Source organism: Salmo salar, chromosome ssa09, assembly GCF_905237065.1.
Source record: "Salmo salar chromosome ssa09, Ssal_v3.1, whole genome shotgun sequence".
In the NCBI taxonomy this organism is placed as follows: domain Eukaryota; kingdom Metazoa; phylum Chordata; class Actinopteri; order Salmoniformes; family Salmonidae; genus Salmo; species Salmo salar.
In genome coordinates, this window is record NC_059450.1 from 66,809,556 (window position 1) to 66,818,809 (window position 9,254).

Consider the following 9,254-nt stretch of genomic DNA (forward strand, 5'->3'; position numbering starts at 1 on the left):
AAACTTCTGTAGTCATATAGTCATACACAACAATTGGTGGTGGACTACAAAGTAAAGGAAGTGTGTTCACATCAGCTCCTCTAGGTCCTTGTACCAGAGCAAAGATCAACTCAAGGTAACCTCGTCTGTGATTTGCATTCATCAGTGACCTTGACACAAGCTGCATGTGAACAAAGGTTTCATTTGTATTTGGAGAAGATTCCGTTCACAGCTGAGAGCTCTGTTGTTTTTTCATTCATGCGGTTATCATACCTAAAAAAAAAAATCTGCTTTAATCTTTGCTTGCGTAATTATTCAACGCATATCCTCATTTTCACGAAACATGATATTCTCTAGCAACCATTTAAGCAGATTAGTGTTCAGTGGGTGTGTGTGTGTACTCGAACTGGTGTGAAAACCATAGCATTTTATTTTTCACTGAATATGGACAGTCCATAACTATCTTACTAACATACCTGCTCATCGACATTGGGTGTGAAACTGGCTGATGTGGATGCTGTAGAATAGTCTCCACGGTGTCCAGGGGCAACCGCCTCACATCGTACCCTCGAACAGAGGCCTTCGCCTGGGGGTCCACCGGTCCAATCTCCCCTCCACTCTGAGGGTCGTTCCGACCCACAGCGGAATATGATGGAAAGTAGAGTCTCAGGCGGGGAGACTAGAGTTTTCGAAGGGGCAGCAGTAGGCAGACCACATGTACTCTGGCACCGCCCCTCGGTTCGCCATCCAGCATTCAGAGAGGTATGGCAGTGTCACCACAAACGCCGGCCCCATGCAGTAATCACCCATCCGGGCCCTCATCTCAACCTCCAGCTGAGCCCAGGGGCCTAGAGTTTGAGGCTGCCCGCTGAGGGACCACGTTGCTGAGGGTGAAGGTGGCACGGTGGTCCTCTGGGCCTTAGTGGTGCAGGCTGGGGTTGAGGTGACCCTTAGTATAGGAGGAGTTGGTGTAGTCCTGGAGCACCACCTGGCTCTCCACCACGTTCTGATCCACAGGGCCATGGCGCGGGAAACAATGCATCTCTGGACTGGTACTGGAGAACGCCAACTTAGAACACACAGAGAGGGAAAACTGAGATTAAAACCAGCACAGATAAAGATGGTTCAACCTACATTTGTACTTTTTTTAACAGTGTAATAACATTCTATCACTGGTGATTACTCTGAGCTGTTGGGTATAAGAATATAATTTAGAGAAATAAGAACAAACACAGGCCTCAGCTTCAATTATGATCCAGTCTTTTTATTCCTGGAAATCACTAGGTAGTGGTTTGAGTTTAAAGTGGAACTGGCAGCATTTTAACTACTTTGCAGATATGAAACAAACAGGAAATCAAAATATTAGTCAAAAACAAAATTCACAGTTTATCCTTAAAAAACTTTATAAGAGGCTTTAAAAATGGGTTCTGTTTGATTCAAAATTCCATTATGTAAAGTGAGGCATTGTTAGCAGAATAGATGGATGCATGACTAATATAATTCACCAATACATTTCTTGGTACTTATTGCTATCAGGTTGTAAATCACACAGTGGCAATCTGTCATTCAGGGCAGTTGGGGCACCTGTTTTGAGCCCCCACATTTTTGCCTGTTTCACATGTTATCTTGGCATTAATACATGTCACATATCAGTTTGCAAACAATGTTAAAATAATAATATATCATTGAGTTATTAAAGCCGCATACAAACATTGTTTTCTTGAGTAAGGCATCTCCAAAATGCAGGTGTTTCAGCCTAGCTCAGTGCTTTCTGTAGTGGTGGGGCAAGCCAGCAGAAAATACGGAGTGTTGAGCTGTGATTGTCTCAGTGTTCTGTCACTCACGGGGACACTACGTCACCGCCAAGTCTAAGGGTAGAGCTAGAAAATTCTATCCCCTTGGGTGCTGCCATAGAGTTACATTAGAAGTGCACGAAAAACAAGCTACGAGTGGGAAAATATGTTTTGAACTCAGAATTGTAAATCCGGAACTCAGGCCTCTTTCTAGAGTACGACCTGAAGATCACTGACGTCATCATGATTCAACCCCCCCCACCCCACCCCCGAGTTCCCTGTTGTCTTGAAAGCACCATAAATCCGAAGAATGCCAGACTTTGATGACAACATTTGCCCACGAAGGACCGCAGCGCCACCTTCCTGTTCAAGGGAGCACTGCACAACAAGAGGAGTCCAAAAATATCTTGTATGCTGCTCTATAAATGATGTAATATGCCAGGGAGACATGTATACTGTAGCTAATAAAGTAATACTAAGTGTATGTTGTGTAGTAAGTAAGCTGTTAGTAGCCCATGTGCCTCACCCTAATAATTTGGTCTATTTTCACCTCTGAATTTCACTACTGTTCTGACTTGGTGGTGCACATGTAGCCTATAAGCTGTTTTTGAGAAATGCAATCATTGAATATTGTAAGAACTTTCATTGTTTGCTTATATGCCCCTTTATTTATCCTACGGTTCTGACTTGGTGTACAGGGAGAACACTGTATGAACGGCCATGTTCTGAATTATGTCGCTGTGCATTTCAAAAGTGCTGAACAAAGAGTTATATTGACTGCGTCCATCCTAGCTCACTCATTAATGTCTTAATCGAAATTACGGATTGCCTCTTATCCGCTTGTCGTCCCCTTATGCCATAGTTTGTACATCTCAATTGTCAGTAGAAACTACATTTGTTTAAGCAAGTCAGCCATATCAGCTTTGTTTTTTTTAAAGGCAGTAAATGAGGCTGAATGAACTGTTTCACTGCCAAGCAAGGCTCCGCTGCCAGTTGTAGCAGAGGTAAGGTGTTGGGACTGCTGTTGGGACTCTGCTGTTGGGACAGCTTTATGTAGGCCCTAACAGTTTGTAGGCGCCGTTTGTCACCGTTATAGTGCAATTAATGTATTGTTTAGTGTTCTGTTGTGGCTTTGTTGGCATGCGTCCCACATTTTGTTTGCCACACCAAGATTTACATGCTAAAATCGCCACTGAAATCACAGCTGGCCTTAGGGATGCACTGTTTCAGTTTCAATGACTGTATTTTTAACAAAAATGTCCGACTTTAACTAAGGCTGGGAATGTCAATACAATCAAACTAGCAATAGCAATGATCACAAGTCAGTTGTAACATGGCTAATAGGTTAGCACACGAGTCAAATACAAGGCACGCGGGCCAAATAGGACACACAAGCGAGTATAAATTTGTCAACCTGTTGAGTCATCTACTGCGCTCGCATCAGTGAATTCAACTTCAATTGCGCTGCTTTCGTGTGTCTGGTTTACAGCGAGCAGCAGAGGGAAAGTGTACAGTCCTAACTAGCATACTAAAAATATTGCAGTCTGGCTTCGGTTTTTAAAGTTTGACAATAAATAACCAAAAAACAAAACCTGCAACAAAGCACCATGCAAAGGAGAAACATGTCGGCCTATTACAGCAACATTTGAGCAGTAGCCTAGGCTGGCTACTTAACTACAATACATTTTGAGTGCACCATACTGCAATGCTGCATTCAACCATGCAGTGCAAAACAATTGAAAATCATGTTTTAAGTTTCAATCTTTCAGTTTTGCCTAAAATGACATACCCAAATCTATCTGCCTGTAGCTCAGGATCTGAAGCAAGGATATGCATATTCTTGATACCATTTGAAAGGAAACACTTTGAAGTTTGTGGAAATGTTAAATTAATGTAGGAGAACATAACACATTAGATCTGGTAAAAGATAATACAAAGAAAAAAAACGTGTTTTTTTGTACCATCTTTGAAATGCAAGAGAAAGGCCATAATGTATTATTCCAGCCCAGGCGCAATTTAGATTTTGGCCACTAGATGGCGTCAGTGTATGTGCAAAGTTTTAGACTTAGCCAATGAACCATTGCATTTCTGTTCAAAATTTTGTCTCAAGACTGCCCAAATGTGCCTAATTGGTTTATTAATACATTTTCAAGTTCATAACTGTGCACTCTCCTCAAACAATAACATGGTATTATTTCACTGTAATAGCTACTGTAAATTGGACAGTGCAGTTAGATTAACAAGAATGTAAGCTTTCTGCCAATATCACATATGTCTGTCACGGCTTCCATCGTGGATATGAAAGGACGACCAAGGCGCAGCGGAAGTGTGGACACTCATGTTTCTTTAATTTACAAAAAAAACAAGCAAAGTATCCACCAAAAAACAATAAACCAAAACAATAAACAGTACTTACAATGGTAACAGTGTGGCAGTCTCAAACCAACGCAGTGCACACAAACAATTCCCCACAACCCCCAGTGACAAACAACTCCTACATATATGACTCCCAATCAGGAACAATGATTCCCAGCTGTTCCTGATCAGGAGTCACAAGACACACACAAGACTGCCACGTCCTGACCCCCAAACTACTACACCAGCTCCATCTGCTGGTCAGGACGTGACAGTACCCCCCCTCAAGGTGCAGACCCCGGAATGCACCTAACACCAACAAACAAAATCCCCAACAAAACCCATAAACACTAACCCTAAACAATAAGGGAGGGAAGGGAGGGTGGCTGCCATCAACGACGGCACTGTGCTACACCCTCCCTCCCCAACCCACCTATGCTGGTGGCGGCTCAGGTTCTGGCCGTTCCAGGCAGTCGGGGCAGTCCGGCCAGTCTGGCGGCTCGGGGCAGTCCGGCGGCTCGGGACAGTCTGGGCAGTCTGGCGGCTCGGGACAGTCTGGGCAGTCTGGCGGCTCGGGACAGTCCGGGCAGTCTGGCGGCTCGGGACAGTCCGGGCAGTCTGGCGGCTCGGGACAGTCCGGGCAGTCTGGCGGCTCGGGACAGTCCGGGCAGTCTGGCGGCTCGGGACAGTCCGGGCAGTCTGGCGGCTCGGGACAGTCCGGGCAGTCCGACGGCTCGGGCCAGTCTGGCCAGTCCGGCAGCTCGGGCCAGTCTGGCCAGTCCGGCAGCTCGGGCCAGTCTGGCCAGTCCGGCAGCTCGGGCCAGTCTGGCCAGTCCGGCAGCTCGGGCCAGTCTGGCCACTCCGGCAGCTCGGGGCAGTCTGGCCACTCCGGCAGCTCGGGGCAGTCTGGCCACTCCGGCAGCTCGGGGCAGTCTGGCCACTCCGGCAGCTCGGGGCAGTCTGGCCACTCCGGCAGCTCGGGGCAGTCTGGCCACTCCGGCAGCTCGGGGCAGTCTGGCCACTCCGGCAGTTCCGGGCAGTCTGGCCACTCCGGCAGTTCCGGGCAGTCTGGCCACTCCGGCAGTTCCGGGCAGTCTGGCCACTCCGGCAGTTCCGGGCAGTCTGGCCACTCCGGCAGTTCCGACGACTGTTGACTGGCGAGGCTGGGTTTACGCACTTGAAGGCTAGTGCGGGGAGCGGGAACAGGACGAGTCGGACTGGGTTGACGCACTTCCGGGTCCGCACGAGAGACATGAGCTGGAAACCCAGGGCTATGGAGGCGCACAGTCGGTCTTGATCTTACCTCCTGCACAACCCGTCTTGGCTGGATGGAACTAGTAGCCCTGTACGAGCGGGGTGCTGGTACAGGGCAGACTGGGCTGTGCAGGGGCCTGATGGTAGCCGTGCGTAGAGCGGGAGTTGGGTAGCCTGGTCCTCGGAGGCGTACCGGCGACCAGATGCGCTGCGCAGGCATCCTCCTACCAGGCTGGATGCCCGCTCTAGCACGGCACCTGCGAGGGGCTGGAATAACGCGCACCGTACTGTGCGTGCGTATGGGTGAGATAGTGCGCTCCTCAGCGAAACATGGCGCTCTCCACCTCATACGCTCCTCCATATAACCACGGGTAGCTGGCTTCCGGCTCTTCCTATGCCTAGCCAAACTACCCGTGTGCCCCCCCCAAAAAAATTATTGGGGGTGCCTCTCGTGCTTCAACGCCAGTCTTGTCCCTCGGAAACGTTCCCGGTCCATGCCAGCCTTACTCCTTTCCTCTCTCTCGCTTACCACCTGTCCCCATGGAAGGCGATCTTTACCGGCTTGGATCTCCTCCCAAGTGTAGGAGCCTTTTCCCTCCAAGATCTCCTCCCAAGTCCATTTCTCCCGCCAGTCCAACTCGAAGTCCCTCTGCTCCTTCCTCTGCTGCTTGGTCCTTAGTTGGTGGGAGATTCTGTCACGCTTGTCGTTAGAGATGGCGGACCAAAACGCAGCAGGTATGTGTATACTCATCTTCTTTATTTAACGGAAAAGAAGGAAAAAACCAAACAAACACGTATACAAAAAATAAGCAAAACGATGAACGACAAAATGACAGCCTTGAAGGCAACACAGCAATCCAAAGACAATCTCCCACAATTAGACAAACAAACACACCCAACTAATATAGGACTTCCAATCAAAGGCAACACCACACAGCTGCCTTCAATTGGAAGTCCACCCCAATTAACCAAACATAGACATACAACAAACTAGATAACACATAGAAATACATAAACACAGACCATAAACCAAAAACCCGGAAATACTAAATCAAACACCCTATTTTCCAAAACACCACCCCGAACCACATAAAACAAATACCCTCTGCCACGTCCTGACCAAACTACAATACCAATTGACCTTATACTGGCCAGGACGTGACAATGTCTATGTCCTGGAATATGTTCTTGTTACTTACAACCTCATGCTAATCACATTAGCCTACGTTAGCTCAACCGTGCCACGGGGGACACACCGATCGTGTAGAGGCTAATTCCCAAACATTCTATTCTGGGAGTGTATATGAACAGATTTTAATAAAATGTCATGTTGCTAAAACGCTGTCATTTCCACTTTAAAAGGGGAAACATTTACATTACATTTTAGTCATTTAGCAGACGCTCTTATCCAGAGCGACTTACAGTAGTGAATGCATTCATTTCATTTCATTTTCATTTCATACATTTTTTTTTCGTACAGAAACAGAATATTTCCCAGATTACATAATAATGACATTACTTTGTTTGAATTGCTTTGGGTGAGAGAAGTCACACTGCTTAAGCACTTTTATAAGAACTGCTGGCTTCACACAAACACACCATAAATCAAGTATTTTTCTTGAATTGAGTAGAATAAAATGGAATTGACATTGAATGTAATACCCAGTTACACACACAAACATACTGTATACTCACCTGTGGTTCATACATCCACTTGTTTCTGGGCCGTTTGCCTCTGCCAGGGCTAAGTATGTAGGAAGAGTAGAGAGGAGCACTGCTCTGGCATTGGTACAGGCTGGCAAAATGGTACTGGTTCCTGTAGCGCTGGCAGATGGGCTGGTACCCCTCTCCCCCTACGGCTTTTGGGGGAGTCTTCATGTAGTAGAACCAGAGGCAGGGGGTGAAGTCACCCACCTCCCCCCAGAGCAGACCTCCAAGACTGGCTAGAAGCAAGAGCAGAGCCCCCCTACATGAGACAGGCATCATCCTGTTGAGCACTGGGCTGTGTGTGTTATAGAGAAAAGCCTGTGTATCTGTCAGCTGAAACTGGTCACAGACCCTTGTCACTCAGTCAGTCGTTCTTCAGCTCAGTCCACTCCTACCCAAGTCAGTCCAGCTCTCTACAGAGAGCCCTACTCTTTTGTTCACTGTGTGTTGAGGCACCTGTGCAATCAATGGAGAGTGGTCTTTTTATGATGTGACACAGGACTGGTGCACAAGATCAGTCTTTTATTCCCAGTGAGCAGAAATTCTCCGGGTGACACGTTCATCTGACACCTCTCATCCCCTTCTGTTTCCTTGAGATGCAACTGAACTTCCCCCTCCTGACCATAGTGTCTTCTGGGAAATATACAGTCCTTCTGGGACACACATGGTCACTACCCTTGACTATGAAGGGCATTTCCATGTAAAAGGACCCATGAGCACCAACATGTAAAGTTCATAGGAGCTTATCAAATTGGGTGTCAAATGAAAGGTAAGAGTCTATATTTTTGAGAAATTACGGCACATATTTCAACCATTTTTTATTCGAAAAATTTGAAATAAGCAAAGGCTTTGATATCTGGTCAAACAGATGGAAACGGGGTCTTAGACAACATCTACCAGAAAGTCTTAAAAGGTATTAGAAATATATTAAAACACAATAATGTTGAAGTAAAGACCTCTGCCAACTAATATCAACACTTATATTTACTTTTGGAGAAACTATTTGCCTTCTGAAAGTTTAAGAAACATTGACTTGAGCCTAGAAATTCCATTACCAAAAACCCACACATCTTGGAGATATTTTATAATGTCTCACCCTCATGAGGAGGGAGGATAATAAAAGTTCACAGAAGTAACAAGTAATGGTAGACCTATCAATTAGTTATAGTGATTTTACTGATTTTTTAAAATTATTAAGTGATTAAAACTCGGAATTCTGTTACCAAATCCGTAACGTAATTACTGCAATTGAATTGACTACAATGGGAAATACTGGCATACTGTTATGTTCAGCTCATAACTGTTTTCTTTCTCTTTCCATCATTTGGTGGTCAAAGCAAGACTTTGAAAACAGTCTGGACAACACCTCCCTCTCTCTCTCTCTCTCTTCTCTCTCTCTCCAGTTAATGCCACGTGTCCTGGCTCTTAATGACTCCTACCATGACACCTACCCCCTTTCCATTTCCTGTAACAAGTTTCCTCGCCCACTGAGCACCGACCAACACCCGACATCCATGGACGTTGAAAAGTAGTTGAAATTTGGTCAGTCCGTCCTGGTAGGACCAAATCTGAACCAATCATAGACGTCTATGTTTCACAAGATTGGACAGCACAGTACAGAACAGTACTGTACTGTAAACTAGAGTTCAGTAAAGCACACTAGAGTGCAGTATAATTAAGCAATACAGCCCGACAGGGTATGGTATACAGTGCATCTGGAAAGTATTCAGACCCCTTGGCTTTTTCCACATTTTGTTACGTCACAGCCTTATTCTAAAATGTATGAAATCATTTTTTTCCTCCTCAATCTATACACAATACCCCATAATGACAAAGCAAAAACAGTTTTTTTTTTAATTTTTGCAAAACGTTTCTTGTAGTTGGCCACCAGGTTTGCACACATCTCAGGAGAGATTTTGTCCCACTCCTCTTTGCAGATCTTCTCCAAGTCATTAAGGTTTCGAGGCTGACGTTTGGCAACTCCAACCTTCAGCTCCCTCCACAGATTTTCTATGGGATTAAGGTCTGGAAACTGGCTAGGCCACTCCAGGACCTTAATGTGCTTCTTCTTGAGCCACTCCTTTGTTGCCTTGGCCATGTGTTTTGGGTCATTGTCATGCTGGAATACCCATCCACGACCCATTTTCAATGCCCTGGCTGAGGGAA

The 9,254-nt window shown here is 46.0% G+C and overlaps 1 pseudogene; it reads right to left on the reverse strand.

The window, feature by feature from the left end:
* Positions 1-352: 352 nt before the first annotated feature.
* LOC106611610 (endonuclease domain-containing 1 protein-like) lies at positions 353-7,367 on the reverse strand (annotated as a pseudogene).
* Positions 7,368-9,254: the final 1,887 nt, after the last annotated feature.